The sequence below is a fragment of the Apium graveolens genome, chromosome 3 (genome assembly GCF_009905375.1).
Source record: "Apium graveolens cultivar Ventura chromosome 3, ASM990537v1, whole genome shotgun sequence".
In the NCBI taxonomy this organism is placed as follows: domain Eukaryota; kingdom Viridiplantae; phylum Streptophyta; class Magnoliopsida; order Apiales; family Apiaceae; genus Apium; species Apium graveolens.
The window spans coordinates 175,016,561-175,042,519 of NC_133649.1; positions in this window are offsets into that span (position 1 = coordinate 175,016,561).

Here is a 25,959-nt window from a genome sequence, read left to right on the forward strand (position 1 = left end):
TATCCATGTATCTTCAGGATTGGCACCTTGATGGCTTCATACCTACTCATGTTGCTACTTATATGTGATGTGGATGCGGTGGTGGTTGTGGATTATGTGGTGCTTCTGTGTCCGCCATTAAAGATTAATTTTCAGATCTTAAACTGTGTGTATGTCAACAACAAGCTCTGATACCAATTGTTAGGTCCGTGATCAATTATAGAGGGGGTAAATACAGTTTATGCAATCAATTGGACAAAGCTTCAACAGAATCAATAGTTTTTTTTATTAATAGATAAAAACTGATTACAAACGTACTTTCTCTAAAGGATGAACAAATATCCTTGAGAGCTGCTAGGTTATGCGAATGATATAACAATGTTCGCAATGGATATAGCATGAACCTAATCTGTGTTTTATATAAAGCACAACTACACAATCAAATAAGGAATTTTATTCTATTACAATAAGAAAACCTATCCATGTATGATTGCTTCTGAGATAAAGTCCTTCACCGCCTTGAATATCTGCTTTCCTTTTCCTCCTCAAATATCTGCTGAAGTGACAAATCCTGATGACATCATATGCTGATCATCAAGTACTAATATAAGTACTGATGACGTCACTCTTCAGTAAATATTGATATAAGTCATGATATGAACTTCTGATAGTTTCTTGTCAAGATATCATCAATTATATCTAACACATAATATCTACCATTCTATTACTGCTTTTTTCAAACCATAATCCAAAAAGCTTAAAACAAAGAAAAATCTAAGAAACACATTCACCCCCCTCTGTGTTATATTTTATAGCATTCAATATCAAACAGTAATTAAAAAATATATATTACCAATATTCCTTACAACATAAATTTCTAATTTTGAAAATTAAGATTGGGTTAAGGAGCGAAAAACACCCTTTGATTTAGGTTGGGGAGCGATTCCCTCATTGTAAAAAATGGAAGAAATAAATCCAAAAGATCATAAACATGTAGTGTTATTCACACACGAGAACATGATTGCTATTGCTGCTTAGTTTTTCACAGATTGTATTACAGTATGTATATTGGACTTTTTAGTCCAAGGCGACGTATGGCAGGAAACACCATCAAATGATCATAAATTTATAAGTTCTAGTCCAGATTTAAAGAATAAAACAATGTAAACTTGGTAATCCATGACATCTGATCTCCTGAAGAGTCAAACTAGTCGTAAAACATTTTTGTGCCAATCAAATGAGATTAGCTTATTCTCATTACCAAGATACAGTACCTCGTTTGAAAAAATACTATCAATCATGAGACTATCATTTTTTCATAATAGAATTTTTTAATTGTGTCCAAGAATAAAAATTACCGAAATACACCTAGACATATAATACCATTGAAAGAACTAACAATTCTATTACGATTGAAAAGGTCGGGCATTATAATATAAATTTTAATATGAATGAAAGAAGAATCAAGCGTACTAATTAATTTCTCTTTCACTTCATCCTTTATAGATTTTTTGGCCCCATTTTTGATATTGAGAAGTTCGGGATTTACGATGGCATGGTGGAGTTGAGACTCTGTAAACTTAGGGTTTGAGATTATGAATAATCATGTCTTAGACACGAACTTCCATCGGAGTATTGATATTACCGGAAGTCGTATAAGTATTTTTCTAACAATGTCTTCGCGAATATAAGTCGCAGAATTTGTCTTTGAGCAAAAAATGGAGATTAAAGTTTTATGTAATTTAGGAATTGGCATTGATCGAGATCAATGTTTGGCTTTTTAATTTTTGGTTGTTTAATGTTTGATTGTTTCAACTAATTATCCTTTACCATCAGGGTCCTTTCATTAGTTGTATGTTTGTTTTTTCTTTTAAAATGTTTGACCAATTTTTTCATTAAAAATTGAAATTATCATTTTATTATTGTTAAAAACAAATATTAATTTAATTTGATTGTATAATACTAATTTCTAATGTGAATCTTTTATAGGCCAATTTTGTAACATGTTGTTCATATTGTGTGAGCTTTTACAAAGTTTATAATTGTCACATCTAGCTTTTGTTCGTGATAATGGCATTTTTCAAAAAACTTGTAATTTTCCTTCATGTGTTTTAGTTGTTTTGATTAAGTTAATGTATAAATTACTTTGTTCTAGAGCTCTAATTTAGAGGATAAGTTCATATTTACTTTTGGTACATATCTATATTTTTTAATCTCAAAGTTCTTATTTACGTAAGGTTCATATTTGTTTTAATTGTACGTTAAAAATTGGAGCATATTTATTACAAATTTGAGATCTATTTTTTTAAATGCATTATTGGGATTATCATGATAGGTAGACGGAATTGTAGCATGCAAAATTGAATTCAGTCAGTCTTAATAGATTATTGCTAATTTACTGTAGAGAGTAAAGTTATGGGCTTAATATTAGCCTAACATTTTAATTTGTTTTAATATTAGTCCTTAACTTCTACGTTGATTGAGTGAATATTATATTATTCTTAGTTTTAATGCCCTTGGTACTTCTATATTAAATTCCTTTAAATTTGTATTCCCACTAGTTTGTTTTTAAATCAAAATTCTGGCTACTGTTTTTATTTATTGATTATTTGTTTTAACTGAAAGTTTGAATTGTCATCAGACTTTCTTAAAGGTGCACATTATTGCTTATTATTGACTTTAAATGTGATTATATATGGTAGTTGGTCAATAAATGTTGATATGGTAACGTGATTTTTATAAAAAAATTTGAAAAGGTTATACTAAAAGGCTATTTTTGACAGAATATGAAGAGGTGGGGGAAAAGTGAAGAAGATGACAGGATATTTTAATAGAATATTATTATACCATTTACTAGTGGCCTTTTATGACATAAATTTTGGACTCTTAAAATCAACCATGTGCCATCCTGTTGGCTTGTTTTGTGTTTTTCATTGAACTGTTTATATATTTTTTTTCTTCTTTTGGGTCTAACTAAAGATTTTCTTTAGTTAGATCTTATTTTCTTTTTGAGCGACTTATTATAAGTACATTCATGTTTCTTCTGATAAATTATTATCAAATGTAATTTTTACTACTCTTAATATATTTTTTGTTTTATTTGTTCTTATTTTCATGATGGTTCAATTATATAATCAGAGGGACCTCAGAGTATAAAGCAACTTAGCGACAAATTGGATGTTGGCCCAATATGTCACTTTGGAGTAAAAAAGGGTCTAAAATGTCACTTTGGGAATAAATGGCCCAAAATGTCACTTCATAACTGAAACTTCGCTCAATGTTTACTTTTTTTAGGACTATAGCGCTACTTCGTCAAACGTTTAGATTAGGGTTTAGGATCCTTGGTTTAGGGCCTAAATGCTCTAAACCACGAACCTTAAACCCCAACGCTTTCTTTATTATATCATATTCATTTAAGCACTTATAAAGTCCTAATTTGGGGATTAATGAACCGTAAAATATTAAGAAGTGCTAAATTGCATGAGTCCACATGGAGTTGTAGGTTACCCCTCGCAGAAACCATCATCAAATAAAAGGACATGGGTGCGAGTGAGAGCAAGAGTGGGAAATCTCTCTCACACCCATAACTGCAACAAAATAAGACAACCAGCTACCTTATCAGCGTCCTTCCTGCTTACCTTGCATAGCTCCCTATACAAATATTCAAGAACTGCAGCCCCCCAAATATAATCTCCATATCTGTCTAGGTCACGAAGAAAATGCAGAAATATAGGATGGAAAAGACCTCCAGAATGATTAGTAAACAATACACCACCACACGGATGAACTAAATAACACAACACCTGAAACCGAATATCATCTGCCGATACGTCATGTGGTAAATGGGGTGGAGCACATGAAGAAATATAGGTCAAACGCACTCTTGCTCCATTCATGTCTTTTTCGAATCGGGAGTACTGCCAAATATCTCACCAATATAAGTAGACCAAGTCATACCAGGGCCAGAGGTGACATCAGAAATAACACCATCACCATCAATAGGAAGCCCTAAAAGAATAGCTACATCTTGCAGAGTAATAGTAACCTCTCCCACAGGCAAGTGAAAGATATGAGTCTCCGGCCACCATCTCTGAACGAGAGCTTATATGAGACTCCAATCAACCTGTAAAGATGCTACCCGGACCATACCATAGAAACCAGTAGCCTTAAGCAAAGGAACCATACGAACATCAAATGGAGAAATATTATCTTAATTATTAGGATTTTTACGACGACACTTCAACATATCCCCACCCCCTAACCTCCAAATATCTGAAGATCTATGTGAGTCTTGAAGTTGAAGAAGTGTAATGTTAACAAGTCCCTGGATGCATATCCTGCAAATATATACAGGTACATGTTAAAATTTTAATTATAATAAGTACACAATTATATTTATAAATAAAAGTAAAAATAAATCTCATTTAATAACCCAACTAATAAAATTTAAATAAATCTGAACTCTATTAATAGAATTCCATAAAAAACTGATAAAACTTTACAACTTCTCAAAAGTACAATAAACTTACAATTCTTGAATTAAAATACAACTAAATTACAACCATGCCAACAAACTCTCAGAGAAATCTAACAAAATGCTAAACTACTCAAAGTTCCATAACTCGCACCCTTCCCATAAGTAGTCCGCCTAAGTAAGAATACCTGTCGGAGGAATACAAAGAGAACAAAGGACCGGCAGTGAGCGAAAGGCTCATATACGGATATAAAACAAAGCATAACTGAACAAATATTAAAAGATGACGAGGCTAAAGTAAAACTGAATGTCTGAATGAAGATCAATAGAAATAATGAATGAGACAATTAGAAAATGGATACTCAACTCACAAATCAAAGCAACTGACTTTAAACAAATTAATCTTACCACTCACGCATAATATAATCACATTAATATTATAATCGAAAGAATATTGATAAAATGGAATCATACCCTTATACGTACTCTTACACATATTCTCACACTTACAAAATAATACATAAAATAGCTTATATATGAACATGGGAGACAATCTTACACTTACAGGATGTCCTACATTTTCGGTAATCCAGAATTATGTAGTCATCAAAACTTACAGGGGCTTGCACAGCACAAAGCAAATGCTACCCAATATCTTACAGGGGCTTGCACGACAATAAGCACATGCTATCCAAATGGCCAAATCACACACATACTAGCCATGGCTATACGTGTCCCGCAACTTCGGCGACACACCCATACAATTTAAGTACACCGCATTGGAGGTGCCAAGCACGAGATTATCCACTAGCGACGAATGTCTTACAAACTCCCAAGTCATACAAATAACATAAATAACTCAAAATAAATACTCAAAGATCACACACTCAAATATCTTACATCTCCAAAATCATATATAAATTTATCAAAATAACCTCAAAACACTATAACCCAACATCACGAAACAAAATAACATAACAAACCACAAATTATTGATAAGCTCAAATCTGATCAGTTTCAAAGAATGTCAAATTACTGCATAAAGATGAAGTCAACTGAAAAAGTACGAAACACTGAAAGTCGTAGGAAATTCCGAGACCTTTCCAAAATGGTAAGGTCATCAAAAACGAACAAGTAACGAATTCAGAAAACAAATAAATACGGACTGTAGAACAGAATCAGCCCCTGATTATAATAGTATTTTGAGGTTTAAGACATCAAAATCATAGAATTTAGCAGCAGAATATAAACAAAAATTGTAGATATCGAAAAGAGATTTCCAGAATGGTATTGCTCATAATATTTGAACAAATATTCAATTTATAATGAATTTACGATGTTAGGCCGCACAAACAGAAATTTCGGCAATAGATTACACAAACAACAAATTTTGACATATTTACAAGAAAAATTTCAGAAAATGCAAAAAACAAAAAATGAAAATAATCAAATTAGCTTTCCAACGAGTATAGAATCATAACAACCCAATAAACAGAGAATTAAATACGAAATTTATAAGAATTCAGATTACTAGAATCGAGGCACATGAAAATATCTGTACGCACGAATTCGAATACGAAAATAAAGAGTACAAGAAAGATATCTGTACCTCGAGATCTTGGTAACCGAGAATGAAAATCAATAAATTCAGAACCCCAGTCACAAGAACCCTAATTTCATATAACTCCAAATCCAAAATCTTTGATAATCATCTCTTTCTCCTTGGCATAACTTCTCGTCTCCTCTTTTTTTATCTCTTTCACACTCTCCTCTTCTCTACATCACTTTCTCACTTCATCTCCCTCTTTCATAAAAAAAACGCAAGCTCCCCTTTTTTTACAAACCCTAACTCTCCTCTTTTCTTCCTTCTCTCTCTTTTTTTAATTAAACCCTCACTCTTTCTTTATAAAAGTCTTGCTATTTTTTTTAACTAACACTCTTAAAATAATATTATGATTATAAATATAAAAATAAACTTACACAAACTAATTTAATTACTAAACATTCACATTAATAAATAATTAAATTAAATAATTCAACTAAAAATAATTATAAAATATCGGGATGTTACATCTCAACTCTCATCCAATTTCAAATCCTAATTAATTGGATTTTAAATTCAAACTATATTAGCTTAAATCTTGATTACAACCAAAAAAACTAAACCAAAGCATGTTTTCAAATATCCTAAAACTTGGTATACTACTTGTGATGTTTTTCCAATGACAAAAAGGTTCTAAAGTTAAGTGATACCGTAATCAAGCACGAAAGAATAATAAATCCATGCATCGTAATATATAATGTCACATGTTAATCCCATATATGGATATAGAAGTTATGAATTTGCAAGTTCATCAAATTAATACATGTATACCAATACAAGAGGAGATTGCACAATTAAACAGTCCACCATTTGTTCTTCTCCACATGTCAATACGAGTTATACTTTCAAATACAAAAACATAATACTAGGTTATAACTTCATCTAAGTTGTTAATGTGATATGCCAGAAGCATATTCTTTATTTACCCAAGCTTCATCTAAGTTCCACAATCCAGATATTAGGTATTCCCTACCGTAAGATTATTGTTAATATATATGACCTTTTGGAAATTAATTTTAAATATGCATATTTTATGATGACGATAAAGGATATTCACAAAAGGTGCCAAACCACAATACCTGTGGCTGTACAGCAACAAACATGAAAATTATCTATGATATTTTGATAAGAATGATTATGCCACTAGTCTATTATAGAAACATGCAAATTGCAGACTTCATGATATAATATATATCAATTCTTCATACCCGAGCTAAGTTAAAAAATATCTCACAAATTATTCAAAATAAGAGAATATTTTGTGCAAAAAGAATTACAAACAGAATTGTGTTAACTGGTTGCAAACAAGAGAATATTCACAACACATAAGGATACACATGGTAGATTTTCTTCATGTCATAATTTCAACAAATAACATATTAGACCCTGTTGCGCAAGACATGCCCGTACCTTAACAAGACTAAGACAATTTATCAACCCTAAGTAGGTTGTATTGTTATCTTAATTTGTATTTTGTACTTGTAACATTTTAAAGTCTGTAAAAATGCAAAGGAGCATACTAGAGTCTTTTTCCTTAAACAGTATCAAGCCTAAGGATTCTATCTGGAAGAAGATCAAGATGATCATGCCTCAGAAAAATTTTGAAGAAGCTTGGAGTTGAATAAATCTGTTTGGATAAAAATACTCTAAGTCAAGATCTCTACAAGTCACAGATTTAGTGTTAGAGAGAAGTCATTCGAGAACTCCAAATGACTTATCGAGAAGTCAGGAAAGCTACTAGAGAACTCCAAAAGATATCAACAAGTCATTTCTTCACTAGAGAACTCAGAGTTATCGACAAGTCTATATTCATTAGAGAACTCTGAGTTATCGATAAGCCAAAGTCCACTAGAAAACTCAGAGATATCGATAAGTCAAAATTCACTAGAGAACTCATAGTTATCGACAAGTCTACATTCATTAGAGAACTCTGAGTTATCGATAAGTCAAAGTCCAATAAAGAACTCAGAGATATCGATAAGTCAAAATTCACTAGAGAACTCTAAGTTGTCGATAAGTCAAAGTGAAGATATGAAGCTGAGAGATCTCGACAAGCCAAAGTCTCATTCGAGGACTCAGAGACCTCTATAAGTTAAATTCACTATAGAGTATTAGAGATCTCGATAAGTCAGTATACTTATCGAGATATCAAGATCTCTATATGCCTAATTGGAGATCTCGAGATAAATTCTCAAAGTACAAAATGCAGACCAGTTCAATATCCAAGATATACAATCAATAAAAAATCCAACCAGCTGGATTGAAAAGTCTACAAAAAGCAGCTTGAAGGATGTGCAAGATCAATGGTGAAGATTAACTGACAAAGGAAGATCAAGATAATCACAGGATGCTAAAGATATGTTAAGCCAGAAATAGAAGATTCATTTTTCTTAAAATGGAAATGACAAGTGACAGTTTAGTAAAGGTTAATAGTAGACGGCCTCAACCCCGGGGTCAGGAGTTGACGTCACCAACAACAATAATATTAAACATAATATAATCAAATCAATGATAGAATATAATTAAGACCCCTTTACCAGGATCTTTTCCAGGTTTAAGTATGATTTAGGCTACACAACTATCATAACCCAATTTACCTTATACAATTGTGACCACTAATTTAATATAGCAACTCAACATACCACATCTGGTCTGGACACAACTACCTCAGAGGAGCCTGGCACAGGAGGAACTGGAACTCTGCCCTGACTACCACGGAAGAATCTTCTAGGCATCTACAATACATATATAAAACATTCTGCAAGGGTGAGCAATCAATTGCTCAGCAGTACCACTACATGAATAACAAGTAAAGCAATTTATGGTAAAACAATTATCAGAACAAAAATCATAACTTGTTGCATTTCAAGTAAAAACATATATAAACTGGATATCAAACTAGCATGCTCTGTAAAAACAAAATCAATAGTCGTGTGCTATGTGTATACCAGAGTCCAAATTTTAGCATGCTACTTTCATTTTCAAAACCTCTGTTCCACTACAGGAACCACAAAACCATTTGTCCCGTTACGGGGACCACAAAACCATTTGTTCCATTCTGGAACCACAAACCATAATCAGATATGTATTGGATATATGAAGACAGCTGATCAGGCTATCAACACCAGATGGCTCCAACTGCCATCCCATAAACATGTTCCGGAACTCAGAGACTATCTAGGTCTCTGACCTGCTGGACTAATCGGTTATAAATTGCGCGCAACCGAATTAGCCTCTTATGCGACCTCAATAGGCCTACTCTGGCCCCTATGTATCCCAAATCTGATCATTTTATCCAGTTTTCAAAATCACTTGTACCTATCTCATTTCAAAACCATTCATTTTAACAGCACACGTAAAACCGGTTCACAACCATTTTCATTCGAGATAGGTACCTTTCGAAGTTACTTTTCCCCAAAACAGGTTTGAAAACAGTGATTTATAACTACAGGGGATCCGTAACTTAAAACATTTATGTTCCATTACGAGATTAAAACATTAGCTATTCTGTTAGGTCCCAATATGTTTGTAGAAGGGGGTTGAATACAAACTATACCGTTTAATCGAATATAATATGGAATAAAAAAGTGAAACAAAATTCAAGTTAAATAAAACTATTATTAAACTTGAAAGGTGTTACAACAACGGTATCGTTTACAAGGGATTAGTCTCAAATAAATTATTCCAAATCTAGAATAAATTCGACATGAACTTTTTCTATTTTTGAAATAAAAAGATCAAATGCTAAAGGCAATTTGAGATTAAGTTCTAGGGATTTTGATCCGCTAGATAGTTACACAAGAACAAGAGAAGGATTTCTAGTGGTTTAGTTTTAACAATAAATATTAGAAATTAATGTCCTGTAATATTGTAGTTGAAGATAATAAGTTCTCTGCTTTCTTTTTGTTTGTGTGTTCTTGAGTTGGTTGAAATATTCAAATGTTGTCTGTTGAAAGATCTGCTTCTGTTTATAAGTAATCAAACAATCCAATTGAATTGTACTGGCAAGACAATCCTTTGATCTAGCAAGACAATCGGTGAGACTATTGAATGAACTCGAAAGACTATCGGCAAGACAATCCTTTGAGCTGGAAAGACTATCGGCAAGACAATCTAAAAGAACGGGAAAGACTTTCGGTATGACAATTTCATACCAGTTCAAATGTTTGTCTTGCTGAATTAATATTGAATATTAATTCAAAATCAATTCTGAAAATACATAATATTAATTCAGAATTAATTAACCAATTAATTTAATTAATCAATAAATTAATCTTTGCGGATATAACTTATTTTCTTAATTAAATTATATGACTTAATTAATTAATAGAGAATTAATACTATTCTTGAACAGCAACCACTCTTCTGACAATCTTCTGAAAATCACTGAAAATATGAATCAATTCCACCACTTCAATGTTGACACTCGATATACTGTCTGGTTCATGAATGACTAACTTCTGTGATGTTTCTTCATGTCTTGATTTTAATAACTTGATTTTCTTCAGATTAAATCCCTGTAATTAATTAATACCCTGACAAGATCTCTGTCACTTGATTAAATCCACAATCTTGATTTATATCACTGAGGCTTGATCAATTTCTTGAGCTTCTTCCAGTGAATTAATTCCTCAAGTCTGTAAATGAACAATGTTCCTTAATCCTTTGACATATGTTACTTTGAAAGATCTCTTTGACGATAGAACCACTATTTACTTGTTACATTCTTATTTGAGTTGAGTTAAATCCTCGAATAAACAAATAGGCTATGACATATGCCTTTCAATCTTCCCCTATTTGTTTGTTAGACAATAACAACAAATACCTAGAGGATAACTCAACTAACAAATAAGAAAAAGATATAAACAGTAATGCAAAGTAAATAGCAGAAAAGTTCTGGATTATATTTAACATTTTCCAAATTCCAAAAGAAATTTACAAGTGAATACAAGATAGATGTTCCTCTAGACTGAACATATGAATACATTTGTCTATCTTGATTCATAAAGCTTTAAGCATATTACATTAAGTTTTGAGCTATTCGAATTCAGTTGTCTTCCCTTCTGAATTCACCTTCTTCCAATTCTTGCAGCAACTCCTTGTCAAAGACACGATCCCTTTCTGAAGTGAAACTTTCTGGTCTAACTGGTTGAACTCCAACTGACTTTAGCTTATTCTTCAATTGATTGTACCTTTTAATGTTCTTTTCACAGTAAGCTTGAATCAGATCAGCAGCTTTAGATTTCAACTCAGATGAGTATCCAGCAGTTCTTAAGTGATGTTCCATCCAGACAAGATGCTTAGCAGAGTAGTCTTTAAGAGATTGTGAATTGAGCTGGCAGATTTGAAGACAGTCCGACTTAAAGAATCTTACTTGAAAGGGCAAGTTGACAACTTGAGGACTAGCCCTATTAGCAAACTCTTTTAGCCTTTCACGAAGGACTTCATTCAATTCTGAGCTTCTTTTGACTTTGTTGAGAAGAACCCAAATCTCTGATAAAGAACGATTCTCAAACAGATGAAGTGATACCTTGAAAGATCCTTCACTCTGACAATAAACAAATTTGCTCATTTCATTTAGTGATCTGTCAAAAGCAGCTGAGATCCTTGAGATTTCAGTCTTGATAGCATTCATGTATACGTCATTGTTTGGATTAGAAATTTCCAGCCTGTCGAGAAGATGAAGAAACTCCCTATCATTGTTTGTACTCAGTTGAGGTATATCAAGAACTCTTCTTGCTTCATCCCATTTAACACCAATCTTCAGCTTGACATCTCTTCTCCTTTCTTTAACTTTAATGTCATGAAGACGTTGCTTTTGAAGAGTTTCTGTTCTTTGGATATCTTTCCTCATGTCAATGATCTGAGATATCTTTTTAAGTTCAGCTTCTTTTCTCTTCAACTCTGACTGCTGCTGCTAGAACTCTTTCTCAAAAACAGGATCCACTTGAGCTTCCTCTTCCCATTCTTCAAAATTACTATCCTCCTCTGCTTCAAAGATACCAGCTTTATCTTCCAAGACTGGTTCAGTGGGAACATCAAGAATATCAAAGTCATCTTGTTCTCCACTATAGTAGACATCATCAGCCTTCCTTGTCTCTCCAACGAAAGAATCTTTTTCTTTTCCTTTTGCACTTCTCTCCTGCTTCTCCCTCTTAGTTGAGGAATCCTCTACAAATTTTCCTTTAGACCCTCCATGACCTCCATTACCTCCAGAGCCTGAGCCTCCACCAGACGGCCCTTCAAAGAAAGTCATTTGCTCTTCATTAGGGCAGTGAGAATTTTTTATCATGAAATACAAGTGCTTCATCCCTTCATTGAGATGTTCCATGCCCTTTTCTGTCTTCAGGAATCTGGAAGAGTCTAGTGAATGATTCATTTCAACCAGGTCTTCAAGAGAATTCATTCTAGTATGGAGAGAGCAGAAGTTTGCAATATCATCGGCTGATATAGTTGGAGATTCCTGAATGGAATTAAGCTTTGGTATCACAGTGGTCTTGAAATATGAGATATCATTCCTGATGAATGCCAGAGTAGCAATCTGAGCTAACAGGTTTTTAGTGTTTGTGTCTGTGTGTGCGCTCACCTGAATATCTCTCGTGTTTGGTTCACTCATCTCACGTGCTTGTGTTTCTCTCAATATAATTGCTCGTGAGGAGCCATCCTGTTGCTGGTCTTCTGTACCTGTAATTGAAATCACCCTAGCCTCTTCAAGAGAGGTCAGTGGTGGTGCAATGGGAATTCGCGAGTCCCGATCCTCAGTCAAAACTATCTTTTCATGTGAAATAGATGACTGAATTGCTTCAGGATAGATTGACCGAGTTGCCCTCCATTTTCTCCAGATTAATCTATAAGTGGAGAATCCCATGAGGGAGCCAGAGGTGTTGGATCTGGGAGGGGAGAAAATGACTCTATTAGAGGTGGCTAAGAGTCAAATTTTCCCTCTGAAGCATGTGACTGCTCTTCTGCCGTAACTATGGTAGGCACTGTAACCGACTCAATATGCACTCCTATCTCTGTGTCCTGAGCATCATCTGTAACACCCCCAGATCCGGGGTCGGGGATCCGGGTCGTCACGGTCTTTCTTTCCACAATATCACTTCACTTAATTAATAAATAACCTTATGTTGTGACCCCACACTAACACACACCACAACCCGTTATAGTCTCAGAGATGAAATTTAAATAAGTACAAGTCTTTGAATCCACAATTTAAAAGTTATTACAACCCAAAATGATTACTTGATAAATTTACGGTTAATTGCCATTATCTGCCACAAGTTATAATTATACATAATTGATTCTCAAAAGTAGATGGTCTGATCTACAATAGATCTACCTCTGCAGCTATAGCAGCTACAACATCAACGGGAAGACACAGGACGCTTCCCACGCGCTTGCGCTGGGTCTGCTGGAGTCTGGCCATCTTTCCTAACTGTTGTTGTGTGATGAAGAAATAAAGCAAGGGTGAGCAGCAAGCCCACCAAAATAATATGTATAATGATTTACAATATATGAGCCTACTCATAATACTCATGAAAGTCTTGGTCAAAAGAAATGAACCAAGTTTGATATCTTAATGCGATGAAGTCGCAAAATATTCAGTATATATATACATATATACTTTTCAAAATATTGGAAGTCCTCTTCCATGCATAATACACACAGAATTCCAGTGTATAACTGTATAAAAATATCGTTGCGAGGTGATCTCATATATCTAACCTTGTCTCAACGTTTTTCTGAAAATCTTTGTCATGCATAAGATAATCATTTACTAGATATAAGTTTAAAAGATGAAGTTACAAAATACTCCAATATACTTATATCTTTTCCAAATACTACTTGAACTACCACCATTCAAGTTATAATTAGTTTCCAAAGTTCATCACATAGACGAGACTACAAGATAATACTTGAATAGATTCAACCTTTAAAATATCATCAAAATAAAATGAAGTTATGAGATACTTCATTTGATGCAAACATTATTTTGAAAACTTGACCCTGCCAACACTCAACAATCGCCCAACCGTAGCCTTTCTATCGAAGTGCTTTGGGTAGTGTTGCAGAAATATCCAATTGGATGATGAACTCATTACGGGAGTTTACCGCGCCAGGAAGACCACTTACGATGATCAGTCGTAGTAGTACAACCCCACCATTTTCTACATGTAGAGGAGAACCTGTCGGATTTACTTGTCAACCGAACACTGAACTCCTAAGGAATGGACCGCCTTAGCGGAACTTCCAGGCCATTTGGGCCAATATAATAAGGCTGGGCCGGCGCTACTCGACCACTTACGCCACTCCTAGTTCAGATGAAATCCATGACTCTGAAACGTAAAGCTTGTTTCCCCCTTTCCCCAAGTAGAAACTTGTTGATACGGCTCCACCAAGAAGTCGTACCTAGTTGGAAAGGAAAACTCACCGATATTTCCCAGGCGATGCCTGTTAATGGATTAACTTGCTCCAAGAATTTTACTTCCCGAATATTGGGTAAGTAATCAAAAACTCTTTTACCAAGACAGCAACCTTGTTGCGAATATAAAACACACCACCGAGCCGGATCCCCCAGGTTTTGAGCGAGTATTTAAATCCCCTTTTTAAAAGGAAAATCTTAAATATAAAAATAGTTTTGGGATCCGCTCTAACTTTTGAAAATCATTTTAAAGACTCGAAAACACTTTAAAGAGTGTTTGGAGTAAAACTGATTTAATGAAGTAAATCAGTCCCCAGAATATTTAGAAAATGTCTGAATATTATTATTTAAATAATATTCCCATAAAAATAATCTTTATAAAATAATTGAAGTAGAAGTATTAAAACTTATACTTGAAATGAATAGCAAATAATCAAAGATATACTTATACGAAAGTAATATCTTTATTTGAATAATCAAAAATAAGTTTGATTATCGACACCTTATTCTTTAATAAATTAAAGAATATATCTCAGCAAATAATCGGAGTCATAGATCCTCAAATGAATATTCAAATAATATTCAATAAATAAAATAAGCTGAGTCAAAATACCTCGAATGAATATTATAAATAATATTCATTAAATAAAATAAAGGAGTCATACATCCTCAAATGAATATTCAAATAATATTCAAAAAATAATGTAAAGGAGTCATACGCCTTCGAATAATATTTGAAATAATATTCAATAATAAAATAAAGTTAAAGTTATCGAATAAACCTTATTCGATTAATAGTTTTAAAAACTATATCCATATATATATATATAAATATATATATATATATATATATATATATACTCGGGAACATCGACTCCCGGTTTAGAAATATGTTCACCTTTTATCCCCTATACTAAGGGTATACGCAACTACTTGCTTATTTCTAGCATAGGTATTATGCAACTATAAGCATTGAAATCAACAGATAGATAACCAGATTACGAAACAGACATGCATATATACCATATTAGCATGCTCCAATATATCGCAAAATTTGCTAATAACAATCATGCAATATCACAAGATAATGCATATACATATATTTACATCACAACAACAGTATAACGGGTAGAAAACTTGCCTGAGCGACTGGGGTTACGAATGGCTCGGGACGAGTCTGGTAACCTATAAACAACAAGTAAGTTGGAATTAAACCAAAATCACTTGTAAATCTATACTTTAACTAACTTAGACTCTAACGCTTGTTTTGCGCTCACTGATTCGCTTAAGCCACTCGGGTACCCTCGGCTCCACCATTTTTAATAATTTAACCTTTACAAGTTTTAAAGCGATTCCTTCGCGAGTGTCTTACCAACTGCCCAACACACTTACCATAAATGTTTCATACATTAATTAACCCTTTTTGGTCTTTAATCTATGTTTCAAAGTAAGGCGAGGGAAAAAGTTTCGTTCGCGAAACGCCGTTACTTGAAACGGTCGTTTCTCCTAAACCGTGCATCGGAATCGAACGAACTATATATCAAAACGAAGCTCGTAACATGAGCTATCTAATCATGGCAGTGGTCACAATCTAGCAGGGGGTTCTCGGGTCCTAATGCTATGCACAAAAACAGTCCAAAGAAAATCGGACGTTACGACGGCTATGTTTACGTGATTTCCAAATTTTAACCCATTCACAAACAACCCAAATCAACCTCAAATCCAACATACAACCATCCTCCATCCTTATCACATCATAACAACCCCAACCAATTCAATTTAATCATTCATACTTATGCCTAAACTTAACTTTAATCATACTTAAGTTCTTTTATTCAAAACCACAACATTTACCATTTATACTTATTCCTCACATGAACTAAAAGCTTTACTTAGGTTCTTTAACTAATTACCAAGATTTACAACTCCAACAATACAACAAAACCAACTAATCTCTACAACTCAACCAAACTTCAACCATTCAAGCATCATGCTTCACATATGCTAAATCAAACACATTCAATCCTAATTACTCAAAACTAAAGCTAGGGTTTGTAGTTTATACCTTCCTTGGAGAGTGGAGAATCAAGAGGATGGCTTGGAATCACCTTTAAAGTCTTTATCCAAGCTTAATCTAAACACAACTTCAAGAACACAAATTTTAGTTCTTGAAAACACTATTCACCATCTTCTTTGATGATTTATAGAAAAAGATTGGCTTGGAATTAGAAGCTTAAACTTATAGGAAGTATGTAACTTAACTAGGAGAAGCTAGGATAATTACCTTGGAAAATAACAAGTGGAGGAGCTTGGACTTTCAAAAATTAAGAAACCCACCCGAGAGCTTCATGAAGAATGGAGAATTTTGTGTTTTGTTTGATGAAAATGAAATGATTTGCTTGGTTGGTTGATTTGGTTTTGTTTTTGCTTTAGTGAATTACCTTCTTGCCCTTGGATTTGTGTGGTTACAAAGCCACCACACCTCCTCCTTCCCATGTCATGCTTATCTCATCCACATGATGTCATCCTTCCTTCCTTGTCTTCTTTCTATTGGTTGGATGACATCATTCCCATTAATCCCTTTGATTAACTTCCTAATCGTTTGCCTAATGACCGCTGATCTGCTATACGGTTCGCTTAACTTTCGTTCTCGTTTTATCGTTTGAAGGATCATACCCGGGATCTTATTACTTAGGTTCCCTTAACCTTTCTCAATATATTATATTCCTTCTATGATCCTCTTTTATAATCCTTTAATTTAAATCCTTTTTATCCTGTTACCTTATACTCAATTCTCTCCGTATCTTGTGGATTTCCGGGAAAAACCAAAGTGTTCGGAATTGGATTCTGACGATCTTTACATACACTTATATACTTCATAGAGTACTAATAATATCCCATAAGATCAATAACAGAACCCCTACATAGCGTGGCATGAAAAGTTTTCTCGTTCAGCAAAAACACTATTCATAAGGGTTTCAAAAATTTCCCGAAAATTGGGGTTATTACAGTCTCCCCTCCTTAAAAGGATTCCGTCCCGGAATCAGATAGAAAATGAATAGGGATACTCTCTTAGCATTGCACTTTCTAACTCTCGAGTAAATTTTCCCACATTGTGGTTCTACCATCAAACTCTTACTAGTTTGATAACCCTTCTCCTAAGCACTCGTTCCTTTTTTACTCTATACCCTTCCTGGTTGCTCCATATAGGTTACGTCTGGTTGCATGTTTATGCGCTCATATGCCCCTATTTGTCTGGCATCCGAATTACACTTCCTTAACATTGATACGTGGAACACGTTACGACCTGCTACATGTTCGGGGTTAGGGCTAGCTCATATGCTAACTTCCCAAACGTCTTAATATATCCAAGGGTCCAACCAATTGTAGACTTAGCTTTCCTTTCTTTCCGAACCTCATCAATCCTTTCCAAGGGATACCTATAACATTACTAGGTCCCCTATTTCATATTCTTTATCCTTTCGTGTCAAATCAACATACTTATCATGTCCATCTTGGGCTACTACCAGCCGTCCTCTGATTAGATCTATCATATCCTTGGTCCTTTGGACTACTACTGGTCTGAGCATCTTGCGCTCTACAACTTCATCCTAACATAAGGGAGATCGACATTGTCTTCCCTCAATGATCTCATAAGGCGACATCTCGATAATGACATATGATCTATTGTCGTAAGATAACTCAATCCGAATTAAGTGATCATTCCAAATTCTTTCAAGTCTATTACACAGACTTTCATTATTGCTTTTAACATTAGAGCTTCTGCTTCTCAATACCCATTCTTTTCCAGTTCGTAATCGCTACTACCTTCCGTTCCTAATATTATACTGGTTATACTTTTGCTCGTTAGCATTCTATAACCTTTTAATAACCACGTCAACCTTAGTATCACGAATGTGTTCCCATTCCGCATACTACCACCACTTTATTACTCCTTTTTCAGTTGCTTCTATTTTCCAAAATTTGATCAATCAAATAGAAGTAAAGGAATTTGTTGAGAGATCACTAAGATCATGAACACTTGTTATATCGCATAGTTAGTACAGAAGGTGGCCAGCCTTTAGTACTTGACAAGCAATTAAACAATAGCTGGTATCCTACTAGGCTTCTATCACACAGATAGATAGTCATTCGGCAATACCTCCCCTTTCTGGAAGGGTTGTTCTTCTCAGCTTACATGAAATGAAAAGAAGAGAAAAGAACGAACTGAAGAGAATTGTATATATGAAAAAAATATACTGCCACAAAATATCTGGCTTGGAATCTACCTCTGAACTATAGAGGTTTGTCATAGGAGAACAAAACATATATGTATTTATATCAACATCAAGTATTATAGCATCGTATTTCACGTGCCTAAATATTTTCTCTATCCCGTCCATCATTCTATGGACCCATGCTCTTCCTCGAGCTTATACACAATCACCTTTGAAACTCCCTCGACATCGAAAATCGAATCTGGGATCTCATTCTATATATCACTGTTACTAGGATTCTATGCTCGCATCGCAACCTTCCTCGTATAATAATACGGCTCTCTATTGATAAGAAAGAATAAATATTCAATAGGTAGATACTCTACTTAATTAGTCTATCAATGATAACTTATACACTACCACGACCCGATTAGTGGTACTCAATCTCAACACCCATTCCAATACAACTCTCATGGTTGTAATCAGCTCACTACTCGCAGAATCATTGCTGCCTTACTATGGTCCTCCACTGACCCACTGTAGTCATTCATTTTCCATGAAATCTTAATAACTAACCATACGGAGTCCATACATCTCGTATCTAATTCTCCTAAGGAGTTAACATAACCACCAATCACAATTTATGAAGAACACTCCAAACTCTGACGTACCTTCATGACATGAAGCAGATAAAAGTGCAGAAGAGTTTCAATCAAAGCAACGATAGCAGGTTAATACCATTCGTAATCATATGCCTTCAATAGAAGACTTAACTCAAAGGTTTGTTTAGTCCTTTTTGAAACATGGTCCTGGCTTATCTCAAGATAGGACCTCCTAAGATAGATAGCCCGTTCATGGCGATTACGCGAATTAAACCTTTACCAACTACTATTACGGTCGGGTATTGCACAGTCATCAGAAGGAAAGTCAATCTTCCAAACCATAATACAACCTTCACAACTTTAACCATCATCACTGTATTCCTCTCGCACGAGCGCCTATAATTATCCTCTTACCTTTAAAGTGTCGGCCACCTCTTTGGCCTTTCCTGATAGTAAAATTTCCTTACAGTCAATGTCACATTAACCACCTCCAAATAAATTTCTACCTTATTTCAATCACAGCTTATGTGAAAATGCTTTCCTTAAAATCTGATGAGTAAAAAAAAAATCACCATTTTTCCATAAGTTATTGCCTCAGTCTTTAGAGGTTAATCACTGTCATGACTGACTCTCAATCATAATTAGAACATCCTTTTTTTTTTTTTTTTTTTTTTTTTTTTTTTTTTTTTTTTTAAGTCCTAATTGCCCTGAACAATTTTGACTTTTACTGGTTCGATCCATACTTTCTCGTGGTTTAACACGTGCCCCACTTGGCATCATTATAATTACGTCATATTTCCTTTATCAACATTTCCATTCTTGAGAATTTTGAATATTACCTTTCTCATTGCAAAACCTCTAAGGTTATCCTTGAATCGTTCCTCCTGTATTCCCTAGATACAGGGCATATCAAAATACCATTCACTATTACTAGAACCATTGTCTATATACTTCTGAAAAATTTCTCCACTGATCCTTAAAGGTCATCATTACCTTAATATTTTCCAATTCATACTGTCAAAACTCATACTATCCCTATTAAGGGTGAAATGCCAACCTGTATGCATTCCCCTAGGATTCATTTTAAGTTACCAATGTTCTATCCTTAATTCCACCTTTAAAAGGTACCTGCATCCTTCCATGGATAAATCAAGTCATATATCCTTGATAGATTATCTTATTCATCATTCCCACCTCGATAGTCTATACCTAACTTCATAATAGCATCCTTATTCAAATTGAGGTCAATCCATATGGCCTCCAAAAGATAACAATGGTCATCTGCTTTTCTTTCCTGATTTGGTAATGATAACATGGATGTTCTGGAAGATATTGGTCATGTTCAACGTGAACTTCTTTTTAATAATTCCTTATTTACTTTTGCTGTTTATCTCAACAGTCATCTCAATGTTGGGATATCTCTCATACCTGGCGTCTCCCTTTCTGGGTATCGAGCCACCGGTCTTACACTTCACATTCTTGAAGGTCACTTCCTTCATCCAATTTTTCCTAATTTCTTACTTCCTTGTCTCCTCAGTCTATCCGCGTCTCATTATTTATCCTTCGAATTATCTCAAGGTTTCCTCGAATCTTCCCAACTTACAGGGGATAAAATATATGTATCTCTTATACCTTCAACCATCAATTTAACTCATGGTGAATCACTCACATCCGGACGATTACATACTTTTCTATTTCTATTTCTACGAGTCTTTAGGGTTTCCTCATACCCAACTCCCTTATCATTCCTCAACTCTCTTGCCTTTATATTCCTTTCCACTTCAATTTCTTTTTTTATTTTCCTTTCTCTTATCATTATTTCATGAACCAACACAACATAAGCATTGATTTCAAATATCCCGTCATTCTGGATTCGTGTCCTCAGAACGAATCTTGATAACTTTTACAACTTAGATTCATAATTTATCATACTCGTCTGCCTTTGTTCTGGCTCTAAAGCTTTTACACTATCTCCTTATCTTTGGGAATTACTTTCCCGAAAACAATTGGCTGAACTTTAATCAGTTTATTATAATCTCTTGCTCCGTGCCTTCCTTGGCCTTTCACCAGCGGGTGGTCTCTCTCTTAGGAGGGTAAGTGATAAAAACAGTCTTTTGTGATTCGTCAATCATTTAGAATCTCAAATGATTCCTATATTTCCTTTAGCCAGGCTCTTGCCTCGACTGGGTCAGCTTGTTCCTTGGAACTCTGAGAGCTTAGCGATTTAAAGGTCCTGAAAGAATTTCCCACCGCACTGTCTCCTCAGGGTGGTGGTTGGGGATAATAGTCTAAGTTCTCTTTAGACAGGTCCATGAATTTCCGTATAGGAGTACCGTCTCGGGTCTCCTTTCCTTACTCGACTTTCTGTTTCCTTAGTATGAAATGTTTCAACCTTCTCCCATAATCGGGGTTATCTATACATTAAAAACCTTTTTTTTTTCCACTATATTATGTTATGGGTTCTTTCTTTCTTGATGGCAACCTCCCTGACTATCACACTCTGGGTTTGCTCTAAATCTTATTCCTCAAACTATGGCTCTCATCTAAGTTCTCATCCTTACGCTCTTGAACTTTCGGAACCCAAATTCTATAGGAATACCTCATTATTCCCTTATCATCTTTCTCGATATTAATCTTTTATCTAATTGTTGGCTCTCTGCCTTCACTCATAACTTTTCTGGCACAATATGCTCTTTTCCAATAATTCGGACTGTATTGCAATCTCAAACAGCTTTTCGGTACCGGCTCCGGTTACCTTCATATCTATTTCCATTTTTTTTTTTTTTTTTTTTTTTTTTTTTTTTTTTTTTTTTTTTCAAAATCTCTTATCAACTTTCCAAGAGACATTATCATCTTGAGTCTCTCCTTTTTACTAAGGGCATCAGCCACCATATTGGCTTTCCCCGAATGATAAAGAATCTCCCAATCATTATTCTTGATTAGCTCTAACTGCCTCCTCTGGCATATGTTGAGCTCTTTCTTCGTGAAAATGTACTAGAGCACTTATGGCTTAGGTAATTCTTGCACTTCTCTCCATACAAGTAGTGCCTCCAATCCTTAGGGTAAAACTATTGCCACGAGCCTAAGCTCATGAGCGGGGATATCGAATTTCATATTACCTTAATTGTCTTGACATGTACGCGATTACCTTACCGTGCTGCATAAGCACGCACCCTAAGCCCTTGTGCGAAGCGTCACTATACTTCACGAAATCTCTTTTTCCATCCGGCAACGCCAGCATAAGGGCCATCACCAACCTCTGCTTCAGTTCTTGAAAGCTGTTCTCGCATTTCTCTGTCCATTCGAACTTCTCAGTCTTACGAGTAAGCCGCGTTAAAGGGGCTTACTATCTTTACAAACTTGAACGAACCTCCGGTAGTGACCGGCCAATCCTACCTCTGGTAGTTGCCCTAACCATGGTCATCAATTCATCAGTGGTCCTTTATCCAATCTTGTCAGGATCCTCCATGGGATCCTCCTCAACTAACTATCCCTTCTAGGACAACATCCTCAACCGCTACATCCTCAATATCAACATCATCCGGTCCTGCATTATGTACACTCTATCGGATCCACAATCCGATCTCCAATTAGTAATAAAATATCATCGCGCTGTTGCTCCTCAACATCAGGGTTCGGAGTCCCGCTACCATATACGATAACGAACTACGCTCCTATCACGATATTTATAAGGGTTCCCATAAGGGTTTTAACTGTCAGTGCTACGTTAGGTAGCCCGACTATGAACTTGGCAAGAGTTCTTATTATCTTAGTTAACTTATTATCTTAACGTCCCATCATCTCTGAGGTTTATAACGCTTAGCTCTGATACCATTTCTGTAACACCCCCAGATCCGGGGTCGGGGATCCGGGTCGTCACGGTCTTTCTTTCCACAATATCACTTCACTTAATTAATAAATAACCTTATGTTGTGACCCCACACTAACACACACCACAACCCGTTATAGTCTCAGAGATGAAATTTAAATAAGTACAAGTCTTTGAATCCACAATTTAAAAGTTATTACAACCCAAAATGATTACTTGATAAATTTACAGTTAATTGCCATTATCTGCCACAAGTTATAATTATACATAATTGATTCTCAAAAGTAGATGGTCTGATCTACAATAGATCTACCTCTGCAGCTATAGCAGCTACAACATCAACGGGAAGACACAGGACGCTTCCCACGCGCTTGCGCTGGGTCTGCTGGAGTCTGGCCATCTTTCCTAACTGTTGTTGTGTGATGAAGAAATAAAGCAAGGGTGAGCAGCAAGCCCACCAAAATAATATGTATAATGATTTACAATATCTGAGCCTACTCATAATACTCATGAAAGTCTTGGTCAAAAGAAATGAACCAAGTTTGATATCTTAATGCGATGAAGTCGCAAAATATTCAGTATATATACATATATACTTTTCAAAATATTGGAAGTCCTCTTCCATGCATAATACACACAGAATTCCAGTGTATAACTGTATAAAAATATCGTTGCGAGGTGATCTCATATATCTAACCTTGTCTCAACGTTTTTCTGAAAATCTTTGTCATGCATAAGATAATCATTTACTAGATATAAGTTTAAAAGATGAAGTTACAAAATACTCCAATATACTTATATCTTTTCCAAATACTACTTGAACTACCACCATTCAAGTTATAATTAGTTTCCAAAGTTCATCACATAGACGAGACTACAAGATAATACTTGAATAGATTCAACCTTTAAAATATCATCAAAATAAAATGAAGTTATGAGATACTTCATTTGATGCAAACATTATTTTGAAAACTTGACCCTGCCAACACTCAACAATCGCCCAACCGTAGCCTTTCTATCGAAGTGCTTTGGGTAGTGTTGCAGAAATATCCAATTGGATGATGAACTCATTATGGGAGTTTACCGCGCCAGGAAGACCACTTACGATGATCAGTCGTAGTAGTACAACCCCACCATTTTCTACATGTAGAGGAGAACCTGTCGGATTTACTTGTCAACCGAACACTGAACTCCTAAGGAATGGACCGCCTTAGCGGAACTTCCAGGCCATTTGGGCCAATATAATAAGGCTGGGCCGGCGCTACTCGACCACTTACGCCACTCCTAGTTTAGATGAAATCCATGACTCTGAAACGTAAAGCTCGTTTCCCCCTTTCCCCAAGTAGAAACTTGTTGATACGGCTCCACCAAGAAGTCGTACCTAGTTGGAAAGGAAAACTCACCGATATTTCCCAGGCGATGCCTGTTAATGGATTAACTTGTTCCAAGAATTTTACTTCCCGAATATTGGGTAAGTAATCAAAAACTCTTTTACCAAGACAGCCACCTTGTTGCGAATATAAAACACACCACCGAGCCGGATCCCCCAGGTTTTGAGCGAGTATTTAAATCCCCTTTTTAAAAGGAAGATCTTAAATATAAAAATAGTTTTGGGATCTGCTCTAACTTTTGAAAATCATTTTAAAGACTCGAAAACACTTTAAAGAGTGTTTGGAGTAAAACTGATTTAATGAAGTAAATCAGTCCCCAGAATATTTAGAAAATGTCTGAATATTATTATTTAAATAATATTCCCATAAAAATAATCTTTATAAAATAATTGAAGTAGAAGTATTAAAACTTATACTTGAAATGAATAGCAAATAATCAAAGATATACTTATACGAAAGTAATATCTTTATTTGAATAATCAAAAATAAGTTTGATTATCGACACCTTATTCTTTAATAAATTAAAGAATATATCTCAGCAAATAATCGGAGTCATAGATCCTCAAATGAATATTCAAATAATATTCAATAAATAAAACAAGCTGAGTCAAAATACCTCGAATGAATATTATAAATAATATTCATTAAATAAAATAAAGGAGTCATACATCCTCAAATGAATATTCAAATAATATTCAAAAAAATAATGTAAAGGAGTCATACGCCTTCGAATAATATTTGAAATAATATTCAATAATAAAATAAAGTTAAAGTTATCGAATAAACCTTATTTGATTAATAGTTTTAAAAACTATATCCATATATATATATATATAATAAATATATATATATATATATACTCGGGAACATCGACTCCCGGTTTAGAAATATGTTCACCTTTTATCCCCTATACTAAGGGTATACGCAACTACTTGCTTATTTCTAGCATAGGTATTATGCAACTATAAGCATTGAAATCAACAGATAGATAACCAGATTACGAAACAGACATGCATATATACCATATTAGCATGCTCCAATATATCGCAAAATTTGCTAATAACAATCATGCAATATCACAAGATAATGCATATACATATATTTACATCACAACAACAGTATAACGGGTAGAAAACTTGCCTGAGCGACTGGGGTTACGAATGGCTCGGGACGAGTCTGGTAACCTATAAACAACAAGTAAGTTGGAATTAAACCAAAGTCACTTGTAAATCTATACTTTAACTAACTTAGACTCTAACGCTTGTTTTGCGCTCACTGATTCGCTTAAGCCACTCGGGTACCCTCGGCTCCACCATTTTTAATAATTTAACCTTTACGAGTTTTAAAGCGATTCCTTCGCGAGTGTCTTACCAACTGCCTAACACACTTACCATAAATGTTTCATACATTAATTAACCCTTTTTGGTCTTTAATCTATGTTT